The sequence below is a fragment of the Pinus tabuliformis genome, chromosome J, assembly GCF_031772625.1.
Source record: "Pinus tabuliformis cultivar Carrire ecotype Pingquan chromosome J, CPIR1, whole genome shotgun sequence".
Classification (NCBI taxonomy): domain Eukaryota; kingdom Viridiplantae; phylum Streptophyta; class Pinopsida; order Pinales; family Pinaceae; genus Pinus; species Pinus tabuliformis.
Genome location: NC_142295.1, coordinates 927,531,867 through 927,541,846, shown reverse-complemented (window position 1 = coordinate 927,541,846; position 9,980 = coordinate 927,531,867). Strand labels below are relative to the sequence as shown.

At 39.5% G+C, this 9,980-nt stretch overlaps 2 pseudogenes; both read left to right on the top strand.

Moving 5' to 3' along the window:
* The first annotated feature begins 309 nt into the window (after positions 1-309).
* LOC149229802 (histone deacetylase HDT2-like) lies at positions 310-960 on the top strand (annotated as a pseudogene).
* Positions 961-7,586: 6,626 nt separating this feature from the next.
* On the top strand, positions 7,587-7,949 carry LOC149229801 (histone deacetylase HDT2 pseudogene; annotated as a pseudogene).
* Positions 7,950-9,980: the final 2,031 nt, after the last annotated feature.

The window sequence follows — 9,980 nt, the reverse complement described above, 5'->3', positions numbered from 1 at the left end:
CCTCTACCTCGGTAGATCAATCTCATAAGATTAAATCTTCTGGAAAGAGTCCATTTTTAAAGCTAGATGTTAAATTTTAATTACCCATGTTTAACAGTGATGTCAATGTAGAGAAACTTGACAACTGGATATGACAGTTGGAAGTTTATGTTGGACATGGATTGTCATTGATGTCAATATGGAAATTCAAGGAGTAGACAGAGCCACTAGAGGAGCAGATGGAGACGAGAGAAGCAGAAAGAGTTAGAATAGAGTTCCTCATTTGTTAGGAGTTGAACCGAAATAATCGAGCGAAGGGTTTCAGATCAAATGGAGTTTTGGGGTGTGGAGGTAAAACCTGGGGAGGTTCAGAGCTGTGATCCTGGAGATGGTAAATATCTCCACTTATCACAAGCAGCCTTGGGTGAGATTCAAAATGCAAAGGAAAGTGAGAGAGCTCTCCTCAGTGTTCATGTTGATAACAAGAAAGTTGTGCTTGGTGCGCTTACATATGGGAAATGCGACTAGTTTTCATTGGATATTATGTTTTCTAAACCTTTCAAGCTTTCACATAGTTGCACTACAGGAAGTGTCTTCTTGATTGGTCATACCACAGTTGTAGAAGAAACAGATGGTGGAATGGGAGGATATGATGACTCAGACTTTGATTTTGATGATGATTGTCAAGCTTAGGCTCTGATGCATCGTGTTAAGGAAAATGGACAAAGAGATGCGAGGCTTGCCAAGCCTGAGTTAATGAAATATGGTGTGAAACAAGTGAAGCCTTAACCTATGATAATTGATAAAGTAGCTGCAAAGGCTAAGATGGGGGAAATAAAATCACTTCCTGGCAAGAAACTAGTGGAAAAAGAAGAATCCACTAATGATGAATGTGAGCTGTCAAATCAAAGAGCAGCGGATCCAATGGTCGTCGCACCCGAAAGATGCATGGACAATAATGCACGGGAGACGTACAGGTAGGCAGTAAGTGGTATTCCCCGCACCTCCCACCGGGGTTTGGTGGTATACATACAAGGGCCAACAATCCAGTCACAATACGATGCATGGCGGATGAAAACCGATGCCCCCGCAGGTTAACGCATATGCATGTTTTGCAATCGGGGCTTTCGATTGTCGTCCGATCGAGTGACAGATGGTCAGATGGTGAGGAATATGCATGACGTTTAACGCACGGCAAAAAAGGACTGTGACCATTGGATCACGATGATCAATGACTGTGATTTCAAATGCACAGTTTATGATCCCTTTGGAACACAGTTGTGGCGTCGGGATCACATTTAGTTTATTTATTTGGCTAAGGAAAAGGCATGACCTTCCATATTGGTCATTTCTTTTGTAAGGATCCAGTGCCTTGTTTTGCTTGTGAAGTGGGTGGGTGAAACACTTCGAAGGCTTGATTCGAAGCAACGAATAAGAAGAAGAGAAAATTTGATTTGCGAGCCGCTGGTAAAATAAAAAAAAAAATACTTGAGGAATTCAGGCAAAAGAAACAAAATAAATGAAGCCATACTAAGTCTTCAGATAAACCTAAAAATTATGCAGAGGTAACATCGATGGAAACTACCTTGGATCCGGATCATAAACAGGATTCTGAATTGGAGGCTACCATTCCTTCTATATTACCTGAAGATTATGATAATTCCAATACGGGAGTGGATGAAAGAAGGATGGAATAGTCAGTCACAATGATCAAGGAGGGAAGCTGAAAAATCAAGCGAGTCAGAGGAAACAACAATGACTGAGGAGGAAGCCTAAGAGATGGTGTAAACAGAAAAGAATGGACAAAAGCATGGGAATGTATAAAATAGTAGAAACCAAGAACTGTTGGTGTGGTTATGGTGGTGAAGAACCCGAGGGTGAGATAGTAGAAGCAGTAGAGGAAAAAGAGGCGGAAAAAGAAGCGGAGGCTGTAGAAGCAGCAGAGGTAGGAGAGCAGGAGTGAGACAACCTCAGCTGAATAAAGTGCAACATCATACCTGTTTATACCAAGGTTAGGTTGGAGCCTCAGAAATGAACAGGACCGAAGTCATTGGGGTAGGTGCTCCTAAGTGCAGAACCACTGCAAAACAGAGTTGGTGCTTTGGAGGTTGGAGCCTCACTGAAGTTCAAGTTGGAGCTTGGAAACTATTCACAATTAGATTTATACTTATATTGAATTTATTTCTTTGCACTGTCTTGAGTTTTAATAAAAGCATTAAATTCAACTGGTGATTTCTGTGTTCTGTGTATACATATACATATCTATATAGGTTGTTGGAAATCACTAGAACAATTAAAAATAAATAGTAAGAAATACTGATTCACCCCCCCTCTCAGTATTTCCAACAATTGGTATCAGAGCAGGCTTCTTCATACTAGCCTAACAACTTAAAGAAGGATCCATAACCATGATGAAAAACCACGAAGCATCAGGAAGACCTCCTTTGTTCAATGGCACTAACTTTGGTTTCTGGAAGAAAAGAATGACTTACTACTTAATGTCCCTTGGACCTGAAGTCTGGAATTTTGTTCAAAATGAATACAAAACTACTTCCACTCTTCCAACAGACCAAGACAATAGGAAAGGCTACATCGCAAATTCAAAGGCTATGAACTCCATCACTAGTGGAATCACTAATTTAGAGTTTACAAAAATCATGCACTGTACCCTGGCCAAAGAAATGTGGGAGAAGCTAGTTGGCTTGTATGATGGAGACTCAAAAGTAAAAAAGGCAAAGCTTCAAACTCACAGAAGACAATTTGAAAGTTTGAGGATGGAAGACGAAGAAGATATTGCAGCATACCTCCTTCAAGTAGCTGAAGTGGTAAATTCCCTAAAAGGATTGGACGAAAAAGTTGAAGAAAGTACCATTGTTCAAAAGGTATTAAGGTCTCTTCCAAACAGATTTGACTCCAAAATAAGCACTATAGAAGAAGCAAAGGATCTAGATACCCTCAAAATGGATGAACTCCATGGAATTCTCATTGCCTATGAAATGAGGAAGGGTGGCCCAAGCTCCAAAGATGCAACATTCAAGGCCTCAAGGTCAAAGAAGGGGAAAGAAAGGAATGACTGTAGTGATGAGTCATATGTGGAATCCGAATTGGCTCAATTTGTACGAAATATGAAGAAAGGATCTAAGCTTAAAGGCAAGTATCCTCTTATTTGTTTTAAATGTGGTAAAATATGTCATTATGCAGCAAAATGTCCTCATAAACATGACAGTGATGATGAAGGAAATTCTAAAAGAATGGCACATAAAAAGAAAGGGTTCAATAAGAAAAAATTATTCTCCAAGCAAGATGACTCTGATGAGGATGAGTTTATGGTCATCAAAAGGAAATCAGATGAGGAAAGAGATCATGATGAAAGCCAAGAAGCATTATTCATGGCACTTGCAGATGATGATGACTCAGGGCTAGAAGGAAATGTAGATGAACTGTTAATAAGTGCCATTGAAGAAAATGAGAAACTACGGAACAAATCATTTCTCTCAAAGTGGAAAACGAGGAAATAAGAAGGAGAGAAGATATCTTGGAAGCAAAGCTTAAAGAAAAGGAAGAGACTTGTGAAGAACGCGAGACCGAAATAGTGTCTCTAAGAAAGGAGTTGGAGCAAATTAAAAAGGGCTGTAAAAGCTCTCAAATACTTGAGACTATTTTGAAAAATCAAAAACCTCAACATGACAAGTTTGGAATAGGTTTCAAAGGAGAATCCTCAAGCACTAAGAATAATGTGAAAAGCTATGTCGATGAACTTTCCTGCAATCCAAAAGATGAAAAGTGCACCCTAGATCCCAAGAATGAAGAGAGAATTACTCCAAAGAAGAATGTGGAGTCGAATCATGGACACTACAACAAATACAAACCTGTACTCCACAAAAGGCCTATCGCAAATCTGAAGAATGAGGGAGGAGTAATTCCGAGTATGGAAATTGACTCAAATTGTGGTTGCTTCAACAAGTACAAAACCATCTTTCTTGGACACTGCTTTCACTGTAAAAAATTTGGTCGTCAAGCCAGACATTGTATGGCTCGTGGAAGTGAAAAGACAAATCTAAAGGACCAAATAATCAACTCATATGCCCCCAAAAGGAAGGGACAAATCAAAAAGCTCAATTCATTTGATCCCTTGACCAAATTTGATCTATTTTGATCTTTCTGCTACAATAATGGACACTATGAACAAGATTTCCCACTCAAAGGAAGAAATATGAGTAGCAAGAACTCCAGCATGGAAAAATGCAGCCTAGCTCTATATGCTGAAAATAATGAAAACCAGTGGTTTGTAGATAGTGGTTGCTCTAGACACATGAGAGGAGACAGAAGGAAGTTTGTCTCGCTGAGTAAAAAGGAAGGGAATGTGTCCTTTGGAAGCGGATTAGGCAGAATTGTAGGAAAAGGAACAGTTACTCTGATCAATGGGAAAGGAAAAGATTAAGATGCTCTGCTAGTTGACGGGCTCAAACACAACCTCCTAAGTGTTAGCCAAATCTGTGATAAAGGACATAAGGTCGTTTTCAGCTCCAAAGACAGTGAAATAAGGAACTTTTCTTCAGGGAAACTTGTGGGAAAAGGGGTGAGAACATCAGACAACATTTACATTCTGAACAAGATTCAAGAAAATAAATGCTACTTAAGTCCGACATATGAGAGTTGACTGTGGCAGAAGCGACTTGGACATACAAGCTTCAAAAATATGATCAATATTAGCAAGATCAAAGCTGTACGAGACATCCAAAGGCTGTCCAAACCAAATAAAGCAATGTGTGGTCCATGTCAACATGGAAAATAGACCAGAACCAGCCACAAGACAAAGGAGCTCTATACATCGAAGCGCTTGGAGATCATCCATGTTGATGTGTGTGGGCCAACTATAAATCAAGCACTCCAAGGAGAAAGGTACTTTGTGTTATTTGTTGATGATTATACTAGAATGATGTGGATATATTTCATAAAGTATAAATCTAAAACTTTTGAGTGTTTTAAGAATCTAAAAGCCATTGTAGAAAATGAAAAAGATTCAAAAATTAAGTTCCTTAGAACAGACAGAGGAGGAGAATTCACATCTAATGAGATTAGTGAGTTCTATAATATTCATGGAATTAAAAGGGAATTCTCGGCTGCTAGAACACCTCAGAAAAATGGGGTAGTTGAAAGAAGAAACTGAACAGTCCAAGAAATTGCAAGAACTATGATATTAGTAGTAGAATTACAACCTAAATTCTAAAGAGAAGCAGTAGGAACAACTGTCTACACACTGAATCAAACTCAATTAAGACCAAATTGTGATAAAACTCGTTATGAGATATGGAAAGGAAGACCTACTTCGGTGAAGTACTTCAATATATTTGGAAGCAAGTGCTTCATAAAAATAAATGATGGTTCACCAGGAAGTTTTGATTCTCGGGTGGATGAAGGGATATTTCTTGGATACTCTACACGGAGCAAGGCTTGCAAGTGCTACAATTATCAACTGAAGAAAATAGTGGAAAGCATTGATGTAAAGGTTGATGAAGATATTCTAGAGAGGGAAATTGAAGAACATGAACATGACTCTCTCATTGAAGAAGAAGAACCTAAAGAAGAAGAAATAGATGAGGAAGAAGAAGAAGAAGAAGAGGAAAGAGAACCACCTAATACCCCTTCAAAGATGAAGTATGTCCAAAGACATCATCCAGAAGAGCAGATCATTGGTGATAGAGATGAAGGTGTGCAGACCCGAAGAAGGATAACAATCACATCCAAGAGAAAAGTCATTGCCCTCCTATCTATGATAGAACCAGAAACATTTGCAGAAGCAAGTAAGGATCCTCATTGGGTAAAAGCCATGGAAGAAGAAATGACCGAAATTGAGAAGAACAAGACATGGGAGCTGGTACCTAATCCAAAGGACAAAAACATAATAGGAACCAAATGGGTGTTCAAAAATAAAATGAATGAAGAGGGACAAGTTATCAGAAACAAGGCAAGACTTGTCTGCAAAGGCTATTCACAAATTGATGGAATTGATTTTGAAGAGACATTTGCAACAGTGGCCTGTATGGAAGCTATCGGGATGTTCTTGGCATTTGCTTGCTCAAAAGGATTCAAAATCTATCAAATGGATGTGAAATCAACATTTCTAAATGGGGAACTCAAGGAGGAAGTCTACATGGAGCAGCCAGAAGGTTTTGATCTAATAGTAGGAAAGGACTTAGTTTGTAAGTTGAAAAAGGCTTTATATGGGTTGAAACAAGCTCCTAGAGCTTGATATGCAAGACTGGATCACTATATACAACAACAAGGCTTCAAAAAGGGAGTGGTTGGAAGCAATCTATACATAAAGACAGATCAAGGTAAGTTACTAGTTGCTTTTGTTTATGTCGATGATCTGATTTTTGCTAGTAGTAATGATGAAATGAGCCATGAATTTTCTGAAAACATGTCAAAAGAGTTTTAGATGTCAATGATAGGAGAGTTGTCCGACTTCCGTGGACTTCAAATATCTCAAATTAGAGCAGCATTGTGTATATATCAAACCAAATATCTAAAAGACATGCTCAAAAAATATGTAATGGAGGATTGTGCACCCATGAGCACACCTATGACCACAAACTGCAAACTCAGAAAAGATGATGACTCCCCTCTAGTAGATGCAACTCATTACAGGTCACCTATTGGAGCCCTTCAATACTTAACAGCTACATGACTAGACATAATGCAAGCAGTAGGAATGGTGGGAAGATTTCAATTTTCTCCCAAACAATCCCATTTATTAGCTGTAAAAAGAACTCTCAGATATCTGAAGGGAACTTCTAATTTCGGTCATTGGTACCCAAAGGACTCAACATTGACTGTAACTGCATACACTGATGCTGATTGGGTTGGAAGTATAGATGATCGAAAAAGCACTAGTGGAAATGCATTCTTCCTAGGAGACTATTTGGTATCCTGGCTCAGCAAAAAACAGTCATCCATATCATTATCTACAGCCGAAGCTGAGTATATTGCTGCAACAAACTGTTGTTCTCAGATACTATGGATGAAGGAAGCTCTAAAAGATCTTGACATATGTACCGATCAACCAATTTCCGTCTATTGTGACAACACAAGTGCTATCAGTCTCAGCAAAAATCCTGTGATGCACTCAAGAACCAAACACATACCAATCAAGTATCATTTCCTTCGTGAGCAAGTAGCTAAACAAAAAATCATCCTAGAATATATTAGTACAAAGGAGAAGATAGCTGATATTTTCACAAAACCTCTTCCTCGAGAAGCATTCGAACATCTACGTCAAAAGATGGGGGTTATTTCTTTATCATCACTCAAGTTCATTCATAAAGATGCAGCAGGACAAGGGGAGCAGTTTGACAGGGGCAGTCCATATGCATTCCTTTGCCATTAATGTCAAAGGGGGAGAGAGTAGAAGAATATTTCCATTAATAACAAAGGGGGAGATTGTTGGACATGGATTATCATTGATGTCAATATGGAAATATTCAAGGAGTAGACAGAGCCACCAGAGGAGCATATGGAGACAAGAGAAGCAGACAAAGTTATAATAGAGTTCCTCATTTGTTAGGATTTGAACCTAAACAATTGAGCAGAGGGTTTCAGATCAAATGGAGTTTTGGGCTGTGGAGGTAAAACCTAGGGAGGTCCAGAGCTGTGATCCTGGAGATGGTAAATATCTCCACTTATTGCAGGCAGCCCTGGGTGAGATTCAAAATGCAAAGAAAATTGAGAGAGCTCTCCTCAATGTTCATGTTGATAACAAGAAAGTTGTGCTTGGTGCGCTTACATATGGGAAGTGTGACCCGTTTTCGTTGGATATTATGTTTTCTAAACCTTTCAAGCTTTCACACAATTTAACGACAAGAAGCGTCTTCTTCATTGGTCATAGCACAGTTGCAGAAGAAACAGATGGTGGAATGGGAGGATATGATGAATTAGACTCTGATTCTGATGATGATAGACAAGCTTAGGCTCTGATGCATCGTGTTAAGGAAAATGGCCAAAGAGAAGCGAGGCTTGCCAAGCCTGAGTTAATGAAAGATGGTGTGAAACAAGTGAAGCCTGAACCTGTGATAATTGATAAAGCAGCTGCAAAGGCTAAGTCGGGGTAAATAAAATCACTTCTTGGCAAGAAACTGGTGGAAAAAGAAGAATCCAGTGATGATGAATGTGAGCCGTCGGATCAAAGAGTAGCGGATCCAATGGTCATCGCACGTGAAAGATGCGCGGATGATAATGCGTGGGAGACATACAGGTAGGCGATAAGTTGTATTCCCCGCACCGCCCACCGAGGTTCGATGGTATACGTACAAGGGCCAGCGATCCAGTCACAATACGACGCGTGGCAGATAAAAACTGCCACCCCCACAGGTTAATGCGTATGCATGTTGCGCGATTGAGGCTTGCGACTGCCATCTAATCAGGTGAAGGATGGTCAGACAGCAAGGAATATGCACGATGTTTAACGTGTGGGAAAAAATCATTGTGAACATTGGATCACGACAATCAACGACTATGATTTCAAATGCACAGTTTATGATCCATTTGGAACACAGTTGCGGTGTCGGGATCACATTTAATTTATTTATTTGGCTAAGCAGAAGGCATGATTGTCCATATTGGTCATTTCTTTTGTAAGGATCCAGTGCCTCGTTTTTCCTGTGAAGTGGGTGGGTGAAACACTTCGAAGGCTTGATTCGAAGCAATGCATAAGCAGAAGAGAAAGGTTGATTTGTGAGCCGCTGGTAAAATAAAAAAAAAGACTTGGGGAATTCAGGGAGAAGAAACAGAATAAAGGAAGCCATACTAAGTCTTCAGATAAACCTAAAAGTTATGCAGAGGTAACATCGATGGAAACTACCTTAGATCCGGATCATAAACAGGATTCTAAATTGGAGGCTGGCGTTCCTTCCAAATTACCTGAAGATGATGATAATTCCAATACGGGAGTGGATACAAGCAGGATGGAATAGTTAGTCACAACGATAAAGGAGGGAAGCTGAAAAATCAACCGAGTCAGAGCAAACGACAGCGATTGAGGAGGAAGCCTAAGAGACGGTGTAAGCAGAAACGAATGGACAAAGTCATGGGAATGTATAAAACAGTAGAAACAAAGAACTATTGGTGCGGTTATGGTGGTGAAGAACCCGAGGGTGAGATAGTAGAAGCAGTAGAGGAAAAATAGGAAAAAAAAGCAGCGGAGGCTGTAGAAGCAGCATAAGTAGTAGAGGCAGGAGAGTAGGAGTGAGACAACCTCAGCTGAATAGAGTGTAGCAGCATAACTGTTTATACGAAGGTTGGGTTGGAGCCCAAGAGGCTGAAGCCTCATAACTGAACAGGACTAAAGTCATTGGGGTAGGTTCTCCTAAGTGCAGAACCACTGCAAAACAGAGCTGGTGCTCTAGAGGTTGGAGCCTCACTGAATTTCAAGTTGGAGCTTGGAAACTATTCACAATCAGATTTATACTTATATTGAATTTATTTCTTTGCACTGTCTTGAGTTTTAATAAAAACATTAAATTCAGCTGGTGATTTTTGTGTTCTGTGTATACATATACATATCTATATAGGTTGTTGGAAATCACTAGAACAATTAAAAATAAATAGTAAGAAATACTGATTCACCCCCCCCCCCCCCCCACCAGTATTTCCAACAGTTTATTTGAGGATACATAACTTACAGGATGACGACACCAAGATTTAGTTAGCCTCTTTAAGAATGGATGGAGCAGCATTGGTATGTATGTAAGCCAAGACCAAGGATGAAATTAAGAAACATGGTAAGATTATTTTAACATGGGCTGAATTTATTTCCATAACTAAGAAGAAATTTTATCCTCTTGCACAATTACAAAAGGCTATAATCAACTGGCAAAACTTTAGACAACTAAAGGGACAAAATGTTCAAGACTACACCCAAGGGTTTAGGATAAGAGCACTCTTATTAGGGGTAGAATTACAAAGTCAAGGCACTGTGATGAAATATATAGGTGGTTTGCACA